This window comes from Lissotriton vulgaris, chromosome 7, assembly GCF_964263255.1.
Source record: "Lissotriton vulgaris chromosome 7, aLisVul1.2, whole genome shotgun sequence".
Lineage (NCBI taxonomy): Eukaryota > Metazoa > Chordata > Amphibia > Caudata > Salamandridae > Lissotriton > Lissotriton vulgaris.
In genome coordinates this window covers 776,872,246-776,897,305 of record NC_141695.1, presented here as the reverse complement: position 1 = coordinate 776,897,305, position 25,060 = coordinate 776,872,246, and positions in this window count along the sequence as shown.

The window sequence follows — 25,060 nt, the reverse complement described above, 5'->3', positions numbered from 1 at the left end:
AATGTAGGGCTGTCATGGGGGGAACCTTGGGAAGTTTGTACATGGTGCTGGATGTTGCCTTGCTGTCTGCTCCTGTTGGTGGCTGTTTAAGCTGTCTTGTTTTCCTGCAATAAATCTACTTATCAGATCCACTGCTGTCTGCCTCTTCACTAAATAAATTTGGCGAAGAGCGGGTGAAGGTAAAAAGAAGACAGCACTCACCAAAATTTCGAGCTTGCTTGCGTTCTGCTGAAGACCCGTTTTCATTGTGAAGTGTTTTTACTCATCCCAGGGTCGTTGGCTCATTGAACTATGTTATCCGACCTCTGGTAGGATTTATATTTTTTGATTTTGGGCTTCCTGTGCCTCTTCACTACACTCTGTCGTTGTACTACACATGTGCAAGTAGTGTTGGTATGCGTTTATACTAATTCTGTAGTTATGCAGTAACCAATGCATTATGGTCCTAGGGAGCGCCACCTCCCAGGCGCAGCTCATACAATGTCCTGGGGTGTGCATCTGTGGAACATTTATGTTTGCAATTGCAGGACGGGTGCATCGCTTCCACCCTGTGATAGCAAATCTTTGTTTGCCTCTTTGAAGCAAGAGGATGAAAACCTTGTATCGCTTTAAAATAGCGGATCCGGATGGTAAAAATGAAGAAAAAAGAATGAAGCAGGGTCTCACCCGTTCATTTAAATGAGCCCCCTGGTGGGTAATGTTTCGGGGCCAATCCTATTATTATATTGCGGGGTCTCTGCAGCACTGGGGGCTTTTACCTCACATGTAAATTAGGTGCGGGAGGGCACAGAGACGTTTCACAACCTAGGGGATCGCCACCTCCCCGGGTATTGTTTACTTAATGTTCGGGGGGCTTCGAGGCCTACTCAAGTCCGGGGATCGCCACCCTCCGGGGCTTTACTTAAATATGCAGAGTGGGCCTTGCCAGTCCCTGAAGCCTCGGTGGCCCTAGGCAGTGCCTTATTGGTTCTGTAATCACACGGGCAGTACTCATGGTGTTATAAAGTGATACACTCATAGAACCCTTGCAGTTGTAGAATTACGCAGGCTTCGTTTATGTAATAGTCTGTTGCTTTATATTTGGTAGGTGCACCACAAAATTACAAATGTTTTCCCCCATAAACTCCTATAAACAGCCTGTGACCATAAACTACAGACAAGTGTTGTCAATAAATAAGTGACCCTCCGACCCAAAAACACCTGGGTCCGATCATGGAGTCGTGTCAATCTTGAAAATCTCTCCTCCCTCCTGACTAACTCTCTTCCCGCTCTTCAAGGTCTTACCACTGCTTCCCAGGTTGATTCCATAAATCTATGGCTCATTCACAGCTGCGACTCTGTTGCCCCGCTCAAACGCCTAACCTCCAAACGCGACAAAGACGCCAATCGGTGGTTTAATAACGAGCTCAAAACCACCAAATTAACTGTCCGTCGCGCAGAGCGGGCCTGGAGAAGAAACTATTGCCCCGCTCTAAAACTGGAATACATCAACATCTTGAACCAGTATAAAAAAGCCATCCTGGAGGCTAAAACATCCTACTTCTCTTCAAAAATTTTAGCAGCAGAAAACCAGTCCAAAGAAATTTTTTCCATCGTTCACAACCTGGCGTTCTCGGATAGAACTACTCTCAAACCAGCCCCATCCGAAGACCTCTGCCTCTCTCTTAATGATTATTTTATTCAGAAAATTACCACCATTAAGGCCAACATCCCCCTTCCCTCCCCATCTTTTGTTGATCCTCAATGTCCCCCCCCAAAAGGTGCACTAACCTCCTTTCCCCCTATCACTCGGGAAAATCTGACCTCTGTAGTGCCACTGATCAAATCCGGCTCTCCGCTTGATCCCTGCCCTGCCCACATTCTCCGCCACGTCTTTGTCTCGTGCCCAGACCCTCCCCTCCATCTCCTTAATAGCTCTCTCTCACAAGGCATAGTTCCCAACTCTATGAAATCCGCGGTCATTGTGCCCATCTTGAAGAAACCGGGGGCAGATCCTTCTGTCCCGGCCAATTTCCGCCCCATCTCCCTCCTGCCTTTCCTGGCCAAGGTGCTCGAGCGCCATGTCACCTGCGCTCTGAGTTCCTTTGTGGAGAAACACGGTGCCCTTTCCCCCCGTCAAGCTGGTTTTCGCCCCGCACACTCCACGGAGTCTGTTGTTATGTCGGTCCTTGACACCCTCAGGGAGGGTATGGACACCAATCAGCACCAGGCGCTTGTGCTCCTCGATCTCTCAGCCGCCTTCGATACGGTGGACCATAACACCTTACTCTCCCGTATCGCGGCGGCGGGGATCGGGGGGAGTGCCCTGGTCTGGTTGTCCTCCTTCTTGAGGGACCGTACCCAGGCTGTCCGCCTGGGTGACTATACAGCGGACATCCGAAGAGTTCAGTGCGGGGTTCCCCAGGGTTCCTCTCTCTCTCCCCTTCTATTTAATCTGTATATTGCCCCTCTTATTTTCTCTCTTCAACAGATGGAGGTCACCGTATTTAATTATGCGGATGACCTCCAGCTGGTCTTCAACCTTTCTTCTCCTTCTGCTACACTAAATTTCCAAACTGTTATGCTTCATATCAGGGACTGGATGAACCACAACCACCTTAAACTCAACCCCGATAAAACAGAACTGGTGTTGACGGGTGCTTCATCCAGCCCCTGGTCCCCTCTTTTCTGGCCCCCCTCTCTTGGTCCCTCTCCTGTTCCCTCTCCCTCAGTCAAAACCTTAGGCATTAAACTCAACTCGCAACTCACCCTTCACTCCCAGGTCAGCTCTGTGGTATCTTCTTCCTTTCTTTCACTGCGCACAATTCGCAGGGTGTCCCGATTTTTCACTTTCTCCGCACTAAAACTCATCATCCTGGCCATGGTGGTGTCCCGCCTGGACTACGGGAACGCCCTGTATGCCGGCATTCCCGCATACAGTCTGCGTCGCCTCCAACAAATACAAAACCAGGCGGCCCGCCTGGCCTTCAATCTCCCCAAATTCCACCACTCTACCCCTCTCCTGAAACAACTGCACTGGCTCCCCGTGCGAGCTAGAATTCAATTCAAGCTCGCATGCATTACCTTCCTGGCCCGCTCCAGTTCGGCGCCAGCTTTCATCTCCTCGGAGATCGTCTCTTATGTCCCTACTAGGGCTCTACGATCCTCCACCCAGTCCCTCCTTACCATCCCACGCTTCCGGAGAAAGAAGTGGGGTGGATCCAAATTTGCTGTCCTTGCCCCTACCCTCTGGAATTCCCTTCCCCTTGAACTTCGCTCCATCCCCCTCTATTCACAATTCCGCAAAAACCTCAAAACCCTCCTTTTTACTAAATCCTTTGATTAACTGCCCGTTTTGATCCCCCTACTTCCACCCTCAGTCCCCGTTAGCTATAGCGCCAAGAAGCCGCTGGTATACGTGCGCTTAAGAAGAACTTTTAAACTCAAACTCAAACTCAAACTACTTATTTATTGGTAAAAAAAGTAACTTTTATTAAAACAAAACAAATAAATGGAAACACAACTTTATTCGAACAAACAACAGTATAACATGAAATAAGTGGGTAGGACTCCTCTGGAAATAGCTCACAAAATCTGCAAGACGAAAAAAGACACAAAAGTATGTGTGCCATGTTCAAGAGAAAAAAAGGTAGTCAGAATGAAAGGAAGATAGTGAGAATGGGACAGAGAGGGAGTGGGTGGAAGGGAGAAGGGGAGGGAGAGTCAAAAGAACAGAGGGAGGAGGACACAGAGTGTCGGCCTACTGCACCCAGCCCTCACTGTTTACCTCCCGTCACCTGTGTGTCTAGCACGCTACGGTCCGCGAGAAAGAGTGCGGTCCAGCAAGTCCTTAAAATGAAACAGATATGAATGAGGCCAGAAATTACATTATTATCTACGGCAACATCGCTTGCCTGCACCTTTGCACCCAGGCTGCTACACGCCAGACCCTTTCCCCGCATGTTGCTCAATTGCAGCTCCTGCACACGAGGCTTCACTACTCACCTGCCACCACCGGTGTGTCCAACGATGTGCCAGTGCAAGCTCCGACTCTGGGGTGCCTCTCTCAGGGTGGCATAGAAGGTCTCAGGTCGGGGACCGTGTCTTGATACCACGATGGAATGTGTCAGAATGGCTAGGGCATCGTCACAGGGGTTTGGCGCAAGCAACTCAGTGTCTGAAAAGGAAGAAATAATGTAATGCTGAAACGTCTTGAGGTAAATGAATCTTTATTTCAAGCTTATTAGAGAACACCAGTTGAGTGCATCCTTCCTTCTTGAAGTACGATTTACCAACTGCTAGTGGTAATCGTGGTTCAAAGAGGAGTTAGAGTGCACGAGAATACACAAGGTTAAATAATAAAATGTTATGCCATTGTTTACAAACAACGGAACAGAGCGCATGCTAGAAGCATAATGTGCGCGTGTTAAGCAGTGGCGCAATCCTGTGTGTATGTACACTTAGTAATTAGCTCACTGCAGTGTTCCAAAAGCCAACGCCACATGTCTGTAGGGCAGCGGTGCCCGCTGTCTCAGGCCTACAGTATGGTCCAGCAGGTCCTTAAAATGAGACAAAGATATGACTGAATGAGGTCAGAGATCACATCATTACGCACAGCAACATTACTTGTTCGCACCTGCACACCCAGGCTGATGCACTCCATCCCTCCCGCAGCACCGCGCTCAATTGCAGCCTCTGTGCACCCAGGACCCACTGCTCACCTGCTGTCATTGTTGTGTGTCCAAACACGACGGGCAGCAGTGTTCACAATTCATATGCACTGTTGATTGCCAGGATGGTGTACACCTCATGGATCCCTTTCCAAACACGACGGCCAGTAGGGTTCACAATTCATATCCAATGTTGATTGCCAGGATGGTGTACACCTCATGGATACCTTTTTATTAAATTGTGCATTGTGATATGCGAGGTGGATGCAGCCATATCACCTGAGGCAGTGTGGAAGAATTGGGACATGTGGCGTCGTCGTTACCCTATTTATACGTTCACAAAGTGGGCTGAGCTTGGCTTGCGACCGCCAGGCCAGCGTAGGGTTGTGAATAATTATTCCTGGGACCTGGGCGCTGTTCAGTTCCGGCATGGCCAGGAAGTGTACTTATGTGTGTTTCTGTTGCAGTTTTGACGTCACAGAATGCACAATTTACATTAATGTAGCATGTACCGGGAGGGCGGCAACTATCGCTTATGAGATGCTGTTTGAAAACATTGAATGGCCAACATCACATATCGTTGTCAAGTTTGTGGATATGCGGAGACACGCATGTCAATGGTGTGCGGTATTATTGAAAGTGTTGCTATCGCGAAATGCACACATGTGAATGTGCTTGGATGGAGGGAGGATCAGCAGTGAGGCTACGTCATACATAGTGATAATGCTCATTACAGTCAAGCAATCCATGTCAAACATGAATCTGAAAGTCTCACATATGACACACTACTATACTGGTAAAGCCTGACAACAGAGCATACTGCAACACAAATCTACACATTACTCTTTACTGTTTGTCACATGTGATCTAGGATGTGCACTCTGCCCGTGGCTTATGATACCCCTTTGAGCCACCAATACCCAGGCCGAAAGGCAGCACAATAATATGCACACACACACACCAGGGGCATCGTGTAACACACACTTGTTTTTGATGTAACGTTTCAGACGCATTGCCATCACACGTGGAAGACTAATGTTCAGACCATGAATATTGATCAAGATGATCTTTGCATGTTGTGTGTAGTATAAGATATGTGTACACGGCAAAACACTTTTTAAAAAACCTCTCTAAGGAGAAGGGGTGTGTCTCATCAAACGCTGTAGAGAGAGTGACTAAAATGGGTGGGGTCCTCCAACTTTTATAATGGGAAATTTATGAACTAATCAAATGCTTTTTTTTAAGGTCACATGGCAATCACACTTTGAGCGTGCAAGGAGTCCGCACCCTACGTGATTTATCATAATATAAGTTTATTACAGTTAGAAATATATAAATGTTTTAAAATATTTTAGATTATCGCTTGCTCTCATATACACTTTAAACTTATTTAGATATAGTTTTGAGACATATGCAACGCGCAGCAGGCGTGACCCCATACTTACATGTTGTAACGCATGGCTTTGTACTGCGTACCCGTCAGATATCAAAGTAGCAGCTGGCGTGACCCCATGATGTTACGTGGGATGTGGTGCCACGAACCCATCGGATACGAAACGCACATCATTTACGTGTTTAGCAATATGGCGGATAGGTTTCGCGTGGTGATGGAGTGTGGTACACTACCGGTATGGAACTGCAGTTTAAAAAAAAATATATATACAATTTTTTGAGGAAAGGTATACAACATTACATACTTTTTAAAGTGAAAAAAGGATAATAGATTTCCAAAATATTACAAAAAAATAGAAAAATATAGGTTTTATAAATATTAAAATATGAAATTAACATTTAAAAAATCTTCGAAATTCATGGAAAAAAACATAGGTTTTACAGACGTTATAGTTAGGAATTAGCATTTAAAAAACTTTTGAAATTCACTAAAAAAACATAGGTTTCAGGTATGTTATAGTTAGTTGAACATTTGACTCATATAAAACCATAGAAATTTGCCTGTTATAGTTAGTTGAGCTAACTATAACTGGCGTGCCCGCAATGCACTACTGATCGCGTCACATATTACATCACTCATGACATGGTCAGTGACATCTCAAATGACATCACTGATTACATCTCGAGCATGTCATGAGTGATGTAATGTGTGACGTCATCAGCAGTGCATTGCAGGGGCACGAGTTATAGTTAGATCTACTAACTATAACAGCCGAATTTCTATGGTTTTATATGAGTGAAATATCCAACTAACTATAACGTCCCTGAAATCTATGTTTTTTTCTGTGAATTTCTAAGGTTTTTTAAATGCTAATTTCTAACTATGCCTACAAAGGTAGGACATGTGAAGAAAGAGGAAGAAAAGCGCAGAAAGAAGCAAGACAAATGCAGAAAAAGGCAACAGAAGTCCAGAAAGACGAAGAAAAGTGCAGGAAGAAGAAGAGATGTGCAGAAAGAACCAACAGAGGAGCAGAAAGAGGCCCTGTTGCAAAATCATCCTGTGCCCACACATTTTTCAGACGGGTACTGGTGGTAACTGACTCTGACTAAACAGGCCTAGAGACAGTGCAATGCTAAAAGACACTTAGAATACAGTGAAAACACCTACATACACCAGGGAACACTATGTGTTGGGGTACCCCTGCGATTAGCATGACCTCCTCTGTAAGGCCCTAGTACATAATAGGGCAGGGGGATTAAAACTACCTCTCAATCAGAGGCGCCAAAATATGCTACTTTAACTAGTAGTCGCATTGGCAGAGTGGTGGAGAAAGGGTGCTGGGCGTCCAACCAACGCTCAGGAATTCCGCTGCGTCGGACTTACAGGAGGTACCAGCAGGGATTTTTGGCCCCCAAACTCCCTCAGGACTAAATTGGACTTCATCCTCCATCCCGTAGTCTGCCACAAAGCAACTTGCAGAGTGGTAGAGAAAGGGGGCAATGGCCTCTGAAGACGTCTTAGCAATCCCACTGTGTGGGGCTTACTGGAGGTAATAAGAGGGGTAGTTGACCCCCAAGCACATTCTTGGGGGCCTACTTCCCAAACTATTACTTCCAATCAGTCCCACACAGCAGCATTGGTAAGTGCTCATACCAGGCCACGCCCACTTTGCCCACCACTCCACAAACGGGCTCCCTGCCTGCTCTTGGATGGGGAATGAACTCCCCTTCCCTGCTGGGGGTCCTTTAGGGGCCAACTAGCCTACCTTTTACCTCCAGTAAGCCCCACACCGTGGGATTGGTGAGAGGTAGAAAAAGGCCATGCCCCCTTTCTCCACCACTCTGCAAAAACGCCCCCTGGCGCTTTGTAAGTGGAGGGACTAAGTCCCCTTTAATCCTGAGGGTTCCTGGGGTCCAACTAGCCCACCAGGTACCGCCAGTAAGCGCCACAGAGCTGCGTTGCAGAGAGGTGTAAAAAGGGGCGTGGCCTGGACCACCTCTCTGCAGCGCAGCCCTGTGGCACTTACTGGAGGTACCTGGTGAGCTAGTTGGCCCACAGGGACCCCCAGTATTGAAGGGGAATTAATTTCCCAATTTAAAGCGCACCAAAGGGCGCGTTTGCAGAGTGTTGCTGAGAGGGGTGGGTCCTCCGGCATGATCGCAGTCTTTTGGGAAGGGGGCTGTGTGGCCCCCTTTCTTTTCCCTTTTTTTGGGGCCTGGGGACCCCATCCCCCAGGGCCTGACCCCTTTTTTGTTTTTTAATGGAGGGGGATTGCGTGGCCCCCCTCCTGAGGCCTCTAATTGCCCCGGGGACCCCATCCCCTAGGGCCGGCCATTCTTTTTTAAAAATTTTGGGCAGGGGGCTGTGTGGCCCCCTGCCCGGGACACTTCTGACCCCGGGGACCCCATCCCCCAGGGCAGGCCCTATCCGTTGGGGACCGTGGGGGGAGCACCAATTCCCCCACGGTCCCGCCGGCTCTCCCCGTCCTGCAGGAGCCGGCAATGCTTTTCCACATGGGGAGCTCCTCACATGCAGCTCCCCGTGTGGAAAAGCAATCTGCTTTGCTTCATTGAAGTGAGAGCAGGTTTCCCTGTTCTCGCTTCAATGAAGCATAGCAGTTTGCAATGACAGGGTGAGAGCCGCACGGCTCCCGTCCTGTCATTGCAAACAGCAGTGTCCCAAGGATGGGCACCCTGGCACACTGCAGGTGCCGGCCCTGGGGGGTGGCGGTCCCCAGGGCCATCAAAGGCTCCTGAAGGGGGGCCTCCCAACATTGGCAAAGCCCCCGGGAGGTGGTGGTCCCCAGGGCCGGGGGTCCGAAATTACACAGTCAGTGCCCCGGGGAGGTGGCAGTCCCCGGGACTTGTGGGGAGCTCGAGCCCCCCACACATGTTGTTATAAAAAAAAAACAATCCCGGGGTGTGGCAGTCCCCGGGGCTGCGGGAGGGGCCATGTGCCCTGCAAATATTTAAGAAAAGCCCCAGGGGTGGCAGTCCCCGGGGCTTGGGGGACCTTGGAACCCCCCCACCCATTTCAAAAACAAGCCCCGGGGTTGGCGGTCCCCGGGGTTGTGGGGGGCCATGTGCCCCGCAAATATATTTAGTGAAAGCCCTGGGAGTGGCGGTCCCCGGGCTGTGGGGCCCACCTGGGCCCCCGCAATCACAATATACCAGGCCCCCAGGACTTGGTCCACCCGGGGGCTAAATAATAACGAAGAGCTGGAGTCCATGCTTTGTTTTTTTTTTTCCACGGCAGGATCCACGGATCCTCGGTGATTTTTGCCGATTTAAAAAAAAAAAAATCTTTTTTGGCCCTGGGGGTCCTTGTGGGACCCCCTAAGCAGGCCTAGGGGGTCAGGGTGTTTCTACCCTGCCCCCTTTTCTTGTTTTACACATTTGTTTTTCTGTTTTCTGTTGGCTGCCAACACTTCCTGGAGTGTTGACAGCCAGTTAGAATAAAGCTTGTGGTCGGGAGGGTCCGCGGATCCAACGCGCCTCCATATATCAAAACTTTTTATTGTTTGATTTTCTCAGCAACTACTAAACGGATTTACACCATTTAAAAAAAAGGTCTCTTTCATTCAGCAGTTCGAGCTGTAGCCGTGTTTAAAGTTTCCTATGGGAAATTGATTTTCTGACCTACATTTTTTTAATTTCTCAGGAACTACTTAACGGATTTGCACCATTTAAAAAAAAGGTCTCTTTCTGAACCATGGGCTACCTTTTTGCCAAATTTGGTATAATTCTGTTCAGCAGTTTGAGCTGTAGCCTTGTCTAAAATTTCCTATGGAAAATAACAGCCCATGAGTTTAGAAAATTTCGCGAAGATTCGTCATTCGGCGCCAAAGTTATTTAGAAAACAAAAAACGCTTTGCCTATGAAAATAGGTCCTAACTATAACTATCTACTGGCGACTGCCAGTAGATAATATATATATACACTGTTTAGAATTGTAGATATTCGAAAGTATTTTACTTTTTAACATTCATGTTCTCATTGAAAAAACTGCTGTAGTCTGTCTTTGCTATTCATGAATTTGTTGCACAGCTGTTGTAAATAATGTTTCACTGGCACTTTAAAAATGGCTTTCCGCTAACGCAACGCGTCATGTGATCAAGGTCCTGGTGGGACTGAAACGTGTTATGGCGGCGATGCAGTTTGTTTCAAAATAAATATTTCTGGCGCGAAGAACTTTTTGGGTCCGCTAGTCTTCTATCGTTGTTTGCTGGATGTTTTGAGGAAAACTACAGTGTTTAAAGTGTCGAGTTGCTTTAGCGACACTTGGCGGTAACCCCTCCTCTGATTTTGGGCGTTGCGGATGGAAGCAGCTGGTCTCGTCTCACAAGACATACTCGTTTGTCTCTGGAAAGGAGCAAACCACACAGCAGCCCCTGCACGCAGTTGAAGTGCTTCCGCCTGAGTTTCTGGAATCGAGGCGACCGGAGAAGGAAAACCGGGTCCCCTGAAGATATCCGGCCAAGGTAGGAGGCGTAACTTACTGTCCAGTAGAGGAGTGTGCCCGGTGAGGTTTTCGGCATTGTTCGGAGGCCGTTACCGTTTGTTTGATATTTCTTTCACCCACAAATCTGCATCATGGCCGCAGACGCGTTGCAGAGCCGCGAGGCGGCGGCGGTCGAACTTTTCGACGATTCCCTGGCTGGGGGATCGCCTATGGTGGTACAACAGGGTGTTGCACCCCAAGTCAACAACAGCGCATGTGAATTGTTTAGGAAATTGGAGAAACTTATGCGCTCCGAGCAAGCCAAATGGTGGGAACATAAGTCCTTGTCACTCTATTTGGAAGTCAGCAGAGTTCCAAGGGGGCTACGAATTACTTTGGCCCCTAGCTACGAAAGTCCTGAACCAGACATGTTAACAGAGTGGGCCGAATGTAATTTAGAGTCTTCCAGTAGACTGATTTGCATTTTGGTGAAGTATGCTGAGAGTGATAGGGTCAAATTACAAGCAAAAATTGAAGAACTAAACGCCGAAATTGCGAAATTGGAAGAAACTGAAGCCATTATTAAAATGAGAAAGGAGATGTTAACAAAGTTGCAAAAAGATGAGGAGATTATCAAGAAGCGCAAGGCTTATAAATTCAACCGTGATAAGCTTGATTACCTTCGCGCGAAAATACAACGGTGTAAAGGCTAAAGTTGGTGGTGCAAAACAACGTGCCAATGTGAGTGGCTTAAGCAATAACACTGTTGCCTCAACGTCCGCCTCCGATCTAAGTACAGCCACGGAAAGTGAAACAGAAGGGGAGGGGGCGAAAACGGCAACTTTGGGGTTTACAAAGCTATCCCAGGCACAGGAGGTGGATTGCCTGTGCCAGGACAGGAGAGACACCTTGAGGCCCCGGAATCAAAAAGTGCCACAAAAAGCAGGAGATTTGAAAAGACAAGGGGAACCCAATGGGTAGCTAGGGACCATGGGTATCAAGTGTTTTAAAGGAAACAAAAGGTCCTCAGCATAAAGGAATAAGTACAAGAAAATATTATATAGACCACAATAGGCTACTATATACTTCAATCCCTAGTCCAGCCGGACAGGGAATTTATTAATCAAACAAATCATTCAGGGTAAGAATACATATTAGCAACAAGACATTGTAGTTACAGTAGGGCACAGTCCTGTGCCGTACAAGAGAAGCAAAAGTGAGAGAGTAGTAGAGTGAAGAAATATCAGGCAAACAAGGTGAGCTATCAGGCCACTGCTTTGAATCAGAATTGACAGTGTGTCCTGGAGTAAACCATACATACAACAATATAATAGGGTGAAACGTATGTCTACTCTAAAGAGTCGACGTTTCGATCCCATGCTCAATTTATAGGGATCATCTTCAGGACTTAGGGAATTGTTTTTGTCTGAATTGGAAATTAAACGCCTGTAGGGGAAAACAGGGAAAAACAAAAGATAGACAGGTATAGTCATTTTAGGAAGAATATTGATGGACATCAGCTTCAGCCATTATACTTACAATATTCGGATCCGCAGTGAAAAAGGTGTTGCCTGATGGCGTGGGCATTCAGTGCAGACATATCTTAATAGGTGAAAGGTGAATTGGCCGCAGTGCTGGGCAGCTATCTGCTGATGGTAAGGAGGCAGATAGCGTGCGCGAAGAAGGAGCACGGACCACAAAAAATCCATTTAGACCGCAATATTCATTTAGCTACAAAACATACAGCGGCCGTCATCGCAAAAATGCAACCTAAAAGTGTAACCAATTTGACACTTTTCATAACAAATAGCAGCATTTCCCCATTACTGAAATTCATTAAGCAACACTCCATGTATCAATGACACAGTCATGTGGTTAAAAATAAAGCCCAAGTGGGCCAAAGTTATATCAGCCATGTCGTAAACAATCAGAACCAGTACAAAATAAGCAACGTCACATCAATAAAGTACAAACCTAGTGACAATTGGTGCAAAATTGTGCAATACAAATATATTAAAAAAGGAATATTTTGGTTACATTAAAAACATATGGGAGGCAGTTATCAGCAGTCATAGTTCTATAAGGACACAATGTCTAACAATTTAAAGATGTGTATACATGTCCTCACTCAAATTCATTCCAAGAGGGGTTATACAGTCCAATTCAACAATGTGGTTGGTTTCCAATTTGCGTACCATTGACTCTCTATTTCCACCTCTTCTCAGTGGAGGGACCGTGTCAATTACAAAGAATGTTAACTCAGTAGAGTTTTTAGCATACAGTTCTTCAAAATGCCTGGCAACGGGATAGTTGGAATCTCTGTTGTTGATAGCTCCTACGTGCTGGAGTATCCTCTTGTGGACCTGCAATTTTGTGCTTCCCACATATCGCAGGCCACAGGGACACTCCAGCGTATATACAGCAAATTCGGTTTTACAAGTCAATTTTTTCTGAATGAGGACTCGTTTATTACTGAAGAGGGTAGAGTATTCACTCCTATTTACTCCATTGTTGCAAGCTTTGCAGACTGTGCATCTTAGAAATCCCTTACTAGAATGCAACCATGAAGTATTGGTTCTAACCTTAGGACTACATTTAACAAGGCAATTGCTCATGGAGCGAGCCTTCCTGTATGTGATCCTGGGTGAGCGTGTCAAATTGGTACCCAAAACAGGATCATTTTTGATGAGGGCCCAATTCTTGTTAACAATCTTCCTAATTGCTTGATGTTGATTGTTATATGTCAGAATCAATCTGGTCTGTTGTATCTGACCTGTTTCTTTTATCATGGTCTCTTTACGCTTGCCTGCTAATGCTTGAGGCCTGCCCTGTTCATTAGCTTTGACAATAGCTTTTCTGACTACCTCTGAAGAATACCCTCTTCGAATAAATCTCTCTCTACATTCTTGCTGTACAGTATGGCAATCCATGTCAGTGCTACAAATTATTCTTATCCGCAGCATCTCCCCATAGGGGATCCTGGTGATAAGAGGTACACAGTGATGACTAGAGGCATGCAAAATAGCATTGCCAGCCGTCGGTTTCCTGTACATTTTGGTCTGCAGTTGGTTATGTTGGATATTATAAGCAGGTCGTCTATATACCTGCACCATTTATTAACATTTTGGGACATGATTTCAGAGTAGGTGGGTACAAGGACCAGTTCCTCCCACAAGCCCATATGGAGGCTGGCATAGCTTGGTGAGAAACAGGCCCCACTTGCTGAAACACCTGGTTAGAAAATAGGAAATAATTGTTAACCAAACACATATTGATCATGGACAACAACAACCTATTGTGTTCAAAATAACACATGGGCTTAGTATTCAAATAATGTTGAATTGCTTTCAGACCATCCCTGTGGTGAATGCTAGCATAAAGGGATGGTACATCCAATGTAATAAGCAAATACTCAGGTGGCCAAACAAGTCCCTCTAACTTTTGCAACAAATCACTGCTGTCAAGAATAAATGATGGAAGTTTCTTTACATGGTCTTGTGGGAAGAAATCAACATATTTACTAACATTCTCCATAATGCTATTACAAGCTGAAATTATGGGGCGGGCCGGTGGTTTTAAGTTGTTCTTATGAGTTTTAGGTATAAAGTATACCATATATATATAAATATGTATATATATATATATATATATATATATATATATATATATATATATATATATATATATATATATATATATATATATGTGTGTCTGCAATACCTCGCAGCAGCAGCACTCCACCCATCAAGTGGAAAATACGAGGCATGGACCAGCTTGTTGCAGCATTCAAATTATTTATTTCCCCAAAACAGATTTGCCACGACGCGTTTCGGCCGTCCCTGCGGCCTTGATCACATGACAATGCATAGTGCTCAGCTCATTTTTAAAGTGCAAGTGCGTGACATGTTGTCATAGACATAGAAGATATACTATCCACATAAATGTATTGTTGAAATGCCATGGTTGCTAGAAGAAATAATTTGTATAAATACAAAAAATCTTTCTTCAAAATACAGTTTCTGTTTTCATAAAACAAGTAATAATAAACTGCCAATATAGGTTTTTTTCACTGCATGAATGCATTTGATTCCATAACATTTATAATTCAACCTATGTCTCTTCAACATGAATAATTAAATTCCAAATATTGACACGTGCCCACCCAAACGTGAAAAACAATTTTTTTTTTAAAGAAAAGAAAACATCTCTTAATTTTTCTAAGAACATGAGATCAAAGAAGATGTTTTCGCACATTTCATCTTGGCAAGATTCAACAAATCATACTTATAAGGCAGATTGTACTTAAAGAGATTTCGTAGCCAATAAAGGTACACTTTAAACTGTAGGAAAATACATTTCATATTTTTCTATATGGAACCTTTTGGTTTCCAAAATACTTAGCACTATAGGTACATTTTGTATATAAGAGATAATCAATGTCTATTCGCCACAATGATTTAGAAGGGTCCCCTTCAAACTAATAAAGTGACACAGTGCTACAGTACAGAATTTAAAGTGACTGGTGCTACAATACATAAAACAAAACCCGATTATCATATGGAATAGACATTCACAGATAAATCGGTTTCTTCAACAGTTCATGGGGGTACTCAGTTAGTTGGGAACAGGGTTTGTTTTTAAATTTTAAACAGTTGATCACACAGTTGCATACATAGGATTATATATGCTTGTTCTGCACATATTTGTTTACTTCATTGGTGCAGATTGACTACCATATATAAATATATATATATATAAGAACTCATGTAAAAATGGAATCAGTGACATGTTAAAAAATTAGCCAAAATAAACGACATATGGATAACACCTACCCTGATGTCTAAAATGTACAGCTAAAATCAATCATGACACACAATAATTATACTGAGATGATAAAAACCTAGTGTTTCTTATTTTAAAAGGATTTTCATGAAATAATGATTAAATAAATATATATAAATACACCATTACACCTAAGCAGTATAAATATTGCAAAATGTCAAAGCATGAGTCCAAAAATATATGATATATATGTACAATTTCATGTCTTATTAAATGATCATACAAATAGAGCCTCATACATAAATAGACTATTTACAAATATGTATAAAGGTCCTCAGTAGTATTTAATCCACCTGGCCACATAGAGTCAAATTCTAGAATGTAGTTGGTTTCTGTTCTTCTCATGCAAGCCTCCCTATCCCCTCCTCTGCTTGTCACAGGGATGGATTCGATTGCAAAATATTTTAGGTATTGAGGTTTACTATTGTGACACGCCTCAAAATGCCTACCAACCGGATAGGTTTGATCCTTATTAATTATAGCTCGCAGATGTTGCAGGATTCTTTTGTGTGCCGGCAGCTTCGTGCTGCCAACATATCTCAGGTGGCATTCACATTCTAAAATATATATACAATACTCAGTCTTGCATGTAAGATATTGCTTGATCTCTTTGTTTACCCTGGGGATAACAGTGGTGTATTTTTTCGTGTTTACCCCATATTGACATGCTTTACACGACAAGAATTTTAAAAAGCCCTTGCTTGTAGGCATCCAATTTTTCTTTCTAAAGCATTCCTGGCTATTTTTGGATAAAATATTCCCCAGGCTCCTAGCTTTACGAAAGGTTATTGATGGATTTGAGGGCATCCGATCACCTATGACAGGATCGTTTTGAACGAAATGCCAGTTGTGTCTGACAATACTCCTTAATTCTTTTTGTTGCTTGGAGTATGTCAGAATTAGCCTGATAGGATTAGAATCTATACTCGGATTTTGACTCCTGTTGCAATTATATTCCAGGAGTTCACTTCTAGATTTTAGCTGTGATTTTCTCATGGCGCTTTCCACTATTCTTAGACTGTATCCTCTTTCCACAAACCTTTTTAAACTTTCTTGTTTTAAAACCTTATTGTCATCATTACTGCAGATACGGCGGATGCAAAGCATCTCACCGTATGGTATGGATTTAATGAGGTGTTGTGGATGAGAGCTTGTGGCATGTAGTAAGGTGTTACCCGCCGTTGGTTTTCTAAAAAGGGTAGTACTAAGAACATTGTTAGTTAAAAAAACCTGCACATCTAAGAATGTCACCGATTCCTTGCTAATACCAGAAGTAAAATTTAAATTAAGATCATTTACATTTATCTCCTGTATAAAATTTAAAACACTTTCCTCTGAGCCACGCCAAACAATAAATAAGTCATCAATAAAACAAAGCCAAGAAACTATATTTGATGTACAATAGTGTTCAAATTGTCGCCTGAGGACCAGTTCCTCCCACCAGCCCATGAATAGGCAGGCATAACCTGGGGAGAAACTGGCCCCCATGGCCACACCCTGAATCTGTTGGTAAAATTGGCTGTTAAACATAAAATAGTTATTTTTCAAACAGGATGACAACATTTCTAAAAGCATCTTTGAATGATGAGCAAATTCCATTGGCCTAGTGCCGAGGTAATATTCACATGCACGTAAGCCGTCCCTATGTTTTATGCATGTATATAGGGAACTTACATCCAATGTTACCAAGAGCAAATCAGAGTCCCATTCAATACCTTCTATTTTTCTCAAGAAATCACTCGTGTCTTGAACATATGAATTTAGTGATTTCATGTGTGTTTGCAGAAAATAGTCTATGTATTTCGAAAGATTTTCTAATGGTCCACCACAGGCAGCGATTATCGGTCTTCCTGGTGGTCTGGTTAGGCTCTTGTGGACTTTAGGTATGAAATAGATGTAGGGAACTAGGGGATGATCTCTTTTGATGAACTTAAACTCATCCCCACTCAACAGTCCTAGTCCCTTCCATGCCACCAGACTTCTGCAAAGATTTTCCTGTATTGTCCTGTATTTAAGTGGATTGCTCTTCCTGTAGCATTGGATGTCATCCAGTTGACTATATGCTTCTTGTAAATAGTCTTTGATTGGCCATAAGACAATATTTCCGCCTTTATCAGAATTGCGGATTACCAATTCTGCTTCTTGTAGTTTTTTAACCAATTGATTCAGTTTCCTTTCCAGGTTCGTATATTTCTTGCTCTTATCATTGTTGGAGTGGGCTAATTTCTTGATTTGCGTCACCAACGATTCACTGCAGTTGTCCAAACCATCGTGTGTTGCCAGAGGGATGTACTTGGACTTGGGTTTAAATGAGGTAGTTGGTTTTGTTTGGCCAATCATTAGTATTCTTTCTTGTGTCCCTAGGCTATCTTCATTGCCCAGTTGACACATATCGTGGAATAATCCAATATCACTGACAGTCAATTCTGTGGCTCTTACTCCAGACTCCGGTCTCCCAGCACCAATGGATGTCGATTTGTGCAGGAACTGTTTTTTTTAGTTTGAGTTTACGTATATATTGTTAAACATCTGCCCTGGTTCTTGTGTAACAGAAATTAGATTCTGGGCAATAGCTCAGACCCAAGCTTAATAATTGATTTTCTGCTGCCGTCAGGTCTAGGGTACTCAAATTGATAATCGATTTAGATTGTATTTCTTAAGACATACTTCCATTATGATCCTGCGGCTCTTCAATGTTACTTATAGGGCTTATAGGGGTTTCTTGCTGGTTCCCCCCGACCCCGACCTCGTTTGCTTGGATCTCCTTTGTTTGGCTGCGTTGTGCCTGCCCCTCCTGCGCTGGGCTTTTGTTGCACCGCTTTGCCCTGGAATCCCGATCTCAAAGTGTCTTTTCTGTTTTGTTTTAAAATGTCCAGCTCTTCCCCCAGAGTCAGTTTGATGTTGGCCAATCTCCTAGCATCCTCGTTATCTGACCCACTCTCTGCAGCCGAGCTGTTTATAGATGACTCATCCGTTACTGCTCTAGCAGTTCCTGCACTGTTGGTGTTACGTTTACTCGCTGTAGCCACTCTGAGATTGTCGTAGCGGCGCGCAAATGTAAATATTTGCCCGTTGGCATAATCGTCCCTGTCCCTTTTGAACGTATAAATTTTTCTAGTTTTTATTTTTTCTTCCTCTTTGGCCAATCTGGCTAGCATGTCTTCTCTTAGTTTGGTTGTTTGTGGAGTTTCCTTACCACCCATCTGGGTCTTGATTGTGGGATTGGTGTCAGTACAACGCGGATTTTTACATCGCATTCCGTTACAACGGAATTTTTACAACGCAGGATCCATTACATCGGATGCCATTACAACGCATGGCATTACATAGCAGAGGGTATTACAACGCATGGCATTACATCGTAAGTATAGGTAAGTATACCTTTTTTAAAAAAATGTTATTAAGTTAATTTAATTAATTTAATTTAATAAATTTAATTAAAATACATTTTAAAATAGCCATTAATTTAATTTAATAAAATAATATCTATTTAATAAATGTAATTTTAATAAAAAATGGAAATAATTTAATTTAATTACAAAAAATAAAATTAACTTAATGTACATATTTTTATAATTGAAATTAAATTAAATTAATTGAAATAATGTATTTAATTTAATTATGTTAATTTAAAAATGTAATTAATGTAATAAAATTAATTTAATTTATTAAATATATTTTAATTAATTTAAAAATGGTAAATATAATTTAATTAACCCAAAATACAAACCTACCCCTGAACCCTAAAAACACCCCTGTACCCCAAAACCCAAACCCTGCCCTAAAACCTAAAAACACCCCTGTACCCCAAAACCCAAACCCTGCCCTAAAACCTAAAAACACCCCTGTACCCCAAAACCCAAACCCTGCCCTAAAACCTAAAAACACCCCTGTACTCCAAAACCCAAACCCTGCCCTAAAACCTAAAAACACCCCTGTACCCCAAAACCCAAACCTTGCCCTAAAACCTAAAAACACCCCTGTACCCCAAAACCCAAACCCTGCCCTAAAACCTAAAAACACCCCTGTACCCCAAACCCTGCCCTAAAACCTAAAAACACCCCTGTACCCCAAAACCCAAACCCTGCCCTAAAACCTAAATACACCCCTGTACCCCAAAACCCAAACCTTGCCCTAAAACCTAAAAACACCCCTGTACCCCAAAACCCAAACCCTGCCCTAAAACCTAAAAACACCCCTGTACCCCAAAACCCAAACCCTGCCCTAAAACCTAAAAACACCCCTGTACCCCAAAACCCAAACCCTGCCCTAAAACCTAAATACACCCCTGTACCCCAAAACCCAAACCCTGCCCTAAAACCTAAAAACACCCCTGTACCCCAAAACCCAAACCCTGCCCTTAAACCTAAAAACACCCCTGTACCCCAAAACCCAAACCCTGCCCTAAAACCTAAAAAAACCCCTGTACCCCAAAACCCAAACCCTGCCCTAAAACCTAAAAACACCCCTGTACCCCAAAACCCAAACCCTGCCCTAAAACCTAAAAACACCCCTGTACCCCAAACCCCAAACCCTGCCCTAAAACCTAAATACACCCCGTACCCCAAAACCCAAACCCTGCCCTAAAACCTAAAAACACCCCTGTACCCCAAAACCCAAACCCTGCCCTAAAACCTAAAAACACCCCTGTACCCCAAAACCCAAACCCTGCCCTAAAACCTAAAAATACCCAAACACCCCAAAACATATACCTCAGTACCCCAAAACATATACTCCTATACTCATACTTATTTAAAAAAATTACTTAAATTAATAAATTTAATTTATAATATTTAAAAACATAAATAAATATTTTTATTTATTTTTATTTATAATTAATAATAATTAAATCAATTATATAATATTAAATAAAATAAAAAAAATTATATACTTACCAATACTTACGATGTAATGGTATGCGTTGTAATACCATCTGCTATGTAATGCCATGCATTGTAATGGCATCCGATGTAATGGATCCTGCGTTGTAATAGCTGCGTTGTAACAGCATTACGACGTAAAAGTTGCGTTGTAAGTGATACACACCTGATTGTGTCTTCCAGAGCGTCTATTTTCTTTTGAAGTTCTTCCCCATCGATCTCAGCGTACTTGACTAAAATTTGCATCAAGCGCCTGGAAGAGTCTAAGTTGCATTCACCCCATTCAACCATCATAAGTGGGTTCGGCGCTTTGTAGCTGGGGGCCAGCATAATGCGCAGCCCCCTTGGTACTCTCCCAACATCGAGGTACCTCTTAAGCAAATGCGCCTCCCACCACTTGGACTGTTCATTACGTTTTAATTTTTCGAATTCCTTGAAGACAGTTCTTATATTGCCAGAATCGGCCTCTGCAGGATCCCCACTAATCTCTCTGCCATTGTTTGTTGCAATTTCCAATTCGTCCGAAAACATTTCTTCTGCGGTGAGCTCCCGAGCTCTGCGTGCATTGCCTGACATTGCTGTGTTTTGAATGGGTTACAATACTACTTCTGCGCTGACAAACACGTTGACACTGACTCGTTTCTTGCACACAGAAAGTAAACTTTCTCCTCGCTGGCACTGGCGCTAATGTTCACCAAGCCTAGTCAGATCAATGTGTTGACCTCCCCTCTCCAGAACGCCAATTTTGATATGTTAAATATCGTCAGCGACCTTACCGCAGTTACGGCTTCCTCTTGGCACGGTGTCGGATCCTCGCCTCTTCAGCCGAACGGCTCGTCGGACCCTCAGTCCATGTCTCGGTTCCCGTTGTCTGCGGGTCGCGTATTTTCCACGGGTTTCTCTCCTTGCCCGTTATTGGACGTTCTGGATGGCTTCACTCCTTCCCTTGACTGGGACTTTGAAAGGTGCCCCCGGGGTCTCCACCAAAGCTGCACCTCGCGGCGGAGAATAACGGGGATTGTAGGGGACACAGGAGACTACTTGCAGTGAAGCCTACTTGTAGAGGAGGGGGTCCACCACCAGCAGCAATCCAATGCTGGTATAATATCTGCAATACCTCGCAGCAGCAGCACTCCACCCATCAAGTGGAAAATACGAGGCATGGACCAGCTTGTTGCAGCATTCAAATTATTTATTTCCCCAAAACAGCTTTGCCACGACGCGTTTCGTCCGTCCCTGCGGCCTTGATCACATGACAATGTATAGTGCTCAGCTCATTTTTAAAGTGCAAGTGCAAGTGCGTGACATGTTATCATAGACATAGAAGATATACTATCCACATAAATGTATTGTTGAAATGCCATGGTTGCTAGAAGAAATAATTTGTATAAATACAAAAAATCTTTCTTCAAAATACAGTTTCTGTTTTCATAAAACAAGTGATAATAAACTGCCAATATAGGTTTAAACGCGTCAATGGAGGGCACTTGCTCTGCACTTACTGCTTATTAAATGCACTGCTGAAATATACTTTTTGGTGCTGGCTCATCTTTCAACTGGAGTGTTTGCTTTCTGAGGTCTGCGCCCGCTTTAACTGCATCCAGAGCAGTTGGGAGTTTGCTTTATATATATATATATATATATATATATATATATATATATATATTCACTGAAAAAAACCATAGGTTTTAGGCCTTATATAGTTAGGAATTAACATATAAAAAACCATTGAAATTCCTCCTATATAGTTAGCTGGACATTTTATTGATATAAAACCAATGAAATTCCACATATAGTTAGTTGCACTAACTATATATTTCGCGCATCGGCAATCCAATGCTGATGATGTCACATATTACATCATTCATGACATGGTCAGTGACATCACTGATCACATCACTGATGACATCTCAAATGACATCACTGATGACATCATCCAGTGACTGTGTGTTTTTGTAAAGTTTAAATATGTTTGACATATTGAAGAATGAGTGGATGTATAAGAGTATGGATGAAGGATTTGATTGTATAAGTGAGTAGGTATGTGTTAGTATATTTGTGAAAATGTAAGCTGTTCTGTGTTTAACTGTATAGATGAAGAAATCAAAGTGTGATTGATTCTTTACAGGACTGACTCGGTGTGTGAGTAACTCCATGGATGAGTGGCAGTGTGTGAGTGTCTGCATAGGTGTATGAGTGCATATGATAGTGTTGTAATGATGAGTGACTGTATGTACGAGTGACCTTATGGGTGAATGAATGAATGTGCATGTAGACGTAGGAATCAGTGAGTGCGTATGTAGTAAATGGTATTGGTGTGTTAATAGTTTCAAAAATAATACTCTGTATTTTACACTAGGTGTAACAGAGGTTATATTAGAGTGTAAGGAGGTGCATTGTATTATCACATGAAGTAGAGGCCCCAAATATAAGCTGGCTTTAGGAAATTCTATCAAGATTTATATCAGGAGGAAGCAGGTGTAGAGGCCCCAAATATAAGCTGGCTAGACATGGGTAGTAAGCTAAAACAGGCCCAGATCGAATTTCTGGAACAAGATATCACAATGTCTGAGGTATTGGAAGCTCTGCAAGACCTGGCAAGCGGAAAGGCCGCGGGCCCAGATGCTATACCGGTAGAGCTATACAAAAGTCTAAGGGAGGAAACAACACCAATGCTTTTAGATCTATTTAATGGCGTTATGAATACTGGAATAATACCTGAGTCCTGGCAAGAAACTAATATAGTGATCTTTCACAAAAAAGGGAAACCAAAGACCAACCCGGGCTCCTACAGACCAATATCATTGATCAACAGTGACAACAAGTTATATGCAAAAATTATGGCCACTCGTGTGGGGAGGGTCATTGCGTCCTTGGTTTCCCCCTGGCAGCATGGGTTTATCCCAGGGAGGGGAACCACAGATCATATTAGGAGAGCTATCACCTTATTTGACATCGGTGCTGCTAGGGGGGAGGAGGTTGCAATGATCCTCCTCGATGCGGAGAAGGCATTTGATCGCGTCAGATGGAGTTTTCTATGGAAGGTTCTGGAGGCAAGGGGATTTGGTCCTAGATTCTGTCAAGCCATTCAGGCTATGTATTCATCACCTACGGCAAGAATTCAATCAATGGGGGAAAGATCAGATAGGATCAACATAACAAGGGGTAAGAGACAGGGTTGCCCATGCTCTCCAATGTTGTTCGCGCTCTATATAGACCCCTTAATCACACAATTAATGAATAGTGCGGTTATTAAACCAGTACTATCAAATGGGTATCAGACTAAACTTCTCGCATATGCGGATGACTTAGCAGTCATCACAAAAGACCCAGAGTCAGCTATGAGGGAGGTAGTTAATATAACCGGTCAGTTTGGAGATGTGTCGGGTTACCGACTAAATGTGGACAAAACACAAATATTATGTTCCAAAAAAATAGCCAAGTTGGACGGTAGATACCTAGAATCTGTAGTTTACTTGGGAATAATAATAAATGCAGATCCAGGAAGAATAATTGACGATAATTACACACCGCTTATCCATTCGATGGAAACAGAACTAAAAAGAATGGATTCATTACAGCTGTCATTGATTGGGAGGGCTAACGTTATAAAAATGACTATGTTTCCCAAGGTGCTTTACAAATTAAGGTCAATCCCATTTAAAATTGATGAGAAGATTATTAAGAAGATTGAGGTTATATTCATGACATTTTTGTGGCAATATGGTAAAATAAGGCGATCTAATAGATATATGTCATTACCACAAGATAGAGGAGGGTTGGGATTGCCAGATATCAAGAGCTATCATTTCGCATGTCTCCTATCAGATATGGCTATCCTATTTCATCCGGGGGGCCCAACCCTCAGGCAGGCGGTGATACCATCAATTTTTCAGCTATTGGTGGGAAGTGAAGCCGTAGGGCTCTTATTAAGGAGAACTCATAGGAGCTATTACAAGGAAATTGGATTCAAGACGCTTGAAGACGTATGGTATATATGGAAAACTGTAAAAAAAATCCTAGATATACCCACTATCCATCACAGCACACCGCTTTGGAACTCAACACTCTTTCCAAACCTTAGTAGGGATGGAGCGTGGCGTCATTGGGAGAGTCAGGGCATTGTGGAGTTGGGGCAAATAATGATTAGAGATCACTGTAGGACACTTGAAGAACTTACGCAACATTATTCACTACAAGGTTATCAAGAGTTTAAATACCTACAGATTGTCAATAGAATTAAATCAATTAGGCCACGTATCACTTTGCTTGGGAGATTTGAATTAATTGAGTATGTGAAGTCGGGGGGCCATAGAATTAGGGATATATATAAAATATTTAATGATGCATCGATAGACGATATAGGAAAAATGGAAACCGCCTGGTCCAAAAAATTGGGGGATCCCGAAGTAGATCTTGATAAGGCACTAGCAATGGATAAGAGGTTTCTGCGCTCTTCGAATCTCAGGGCCCAACACTACAAAACACTATTCAATTTATACTATACTCCGGAAAAATTATTCACTTGGGGGAAAGCGGCAGATAGTAACTGCCCCAGATGTGGAAATGGTCCAGCCGATCTTATACATATGTTCTATGGGTGTGAAAAACTAAAAAGTATTAAAACTGAAATAGTGCGGTTTTTAGAGGGGCTACTTGACGTCAAAATTAATCTATCCCCTACTCTGATAATTATTGGATGTGATGTGAAATTAAATATGTGTACTGAGGCCGAAGCTTTAGTTTTCATCTCTGTAGCAGTCCTTAGGATTTTAATAAGTGCAGCCTGGAAGGATACAGAAGCTCCTACTTTTCAAATGTGGATGTGCAGATTGTTGGGTATACATAACATAGAG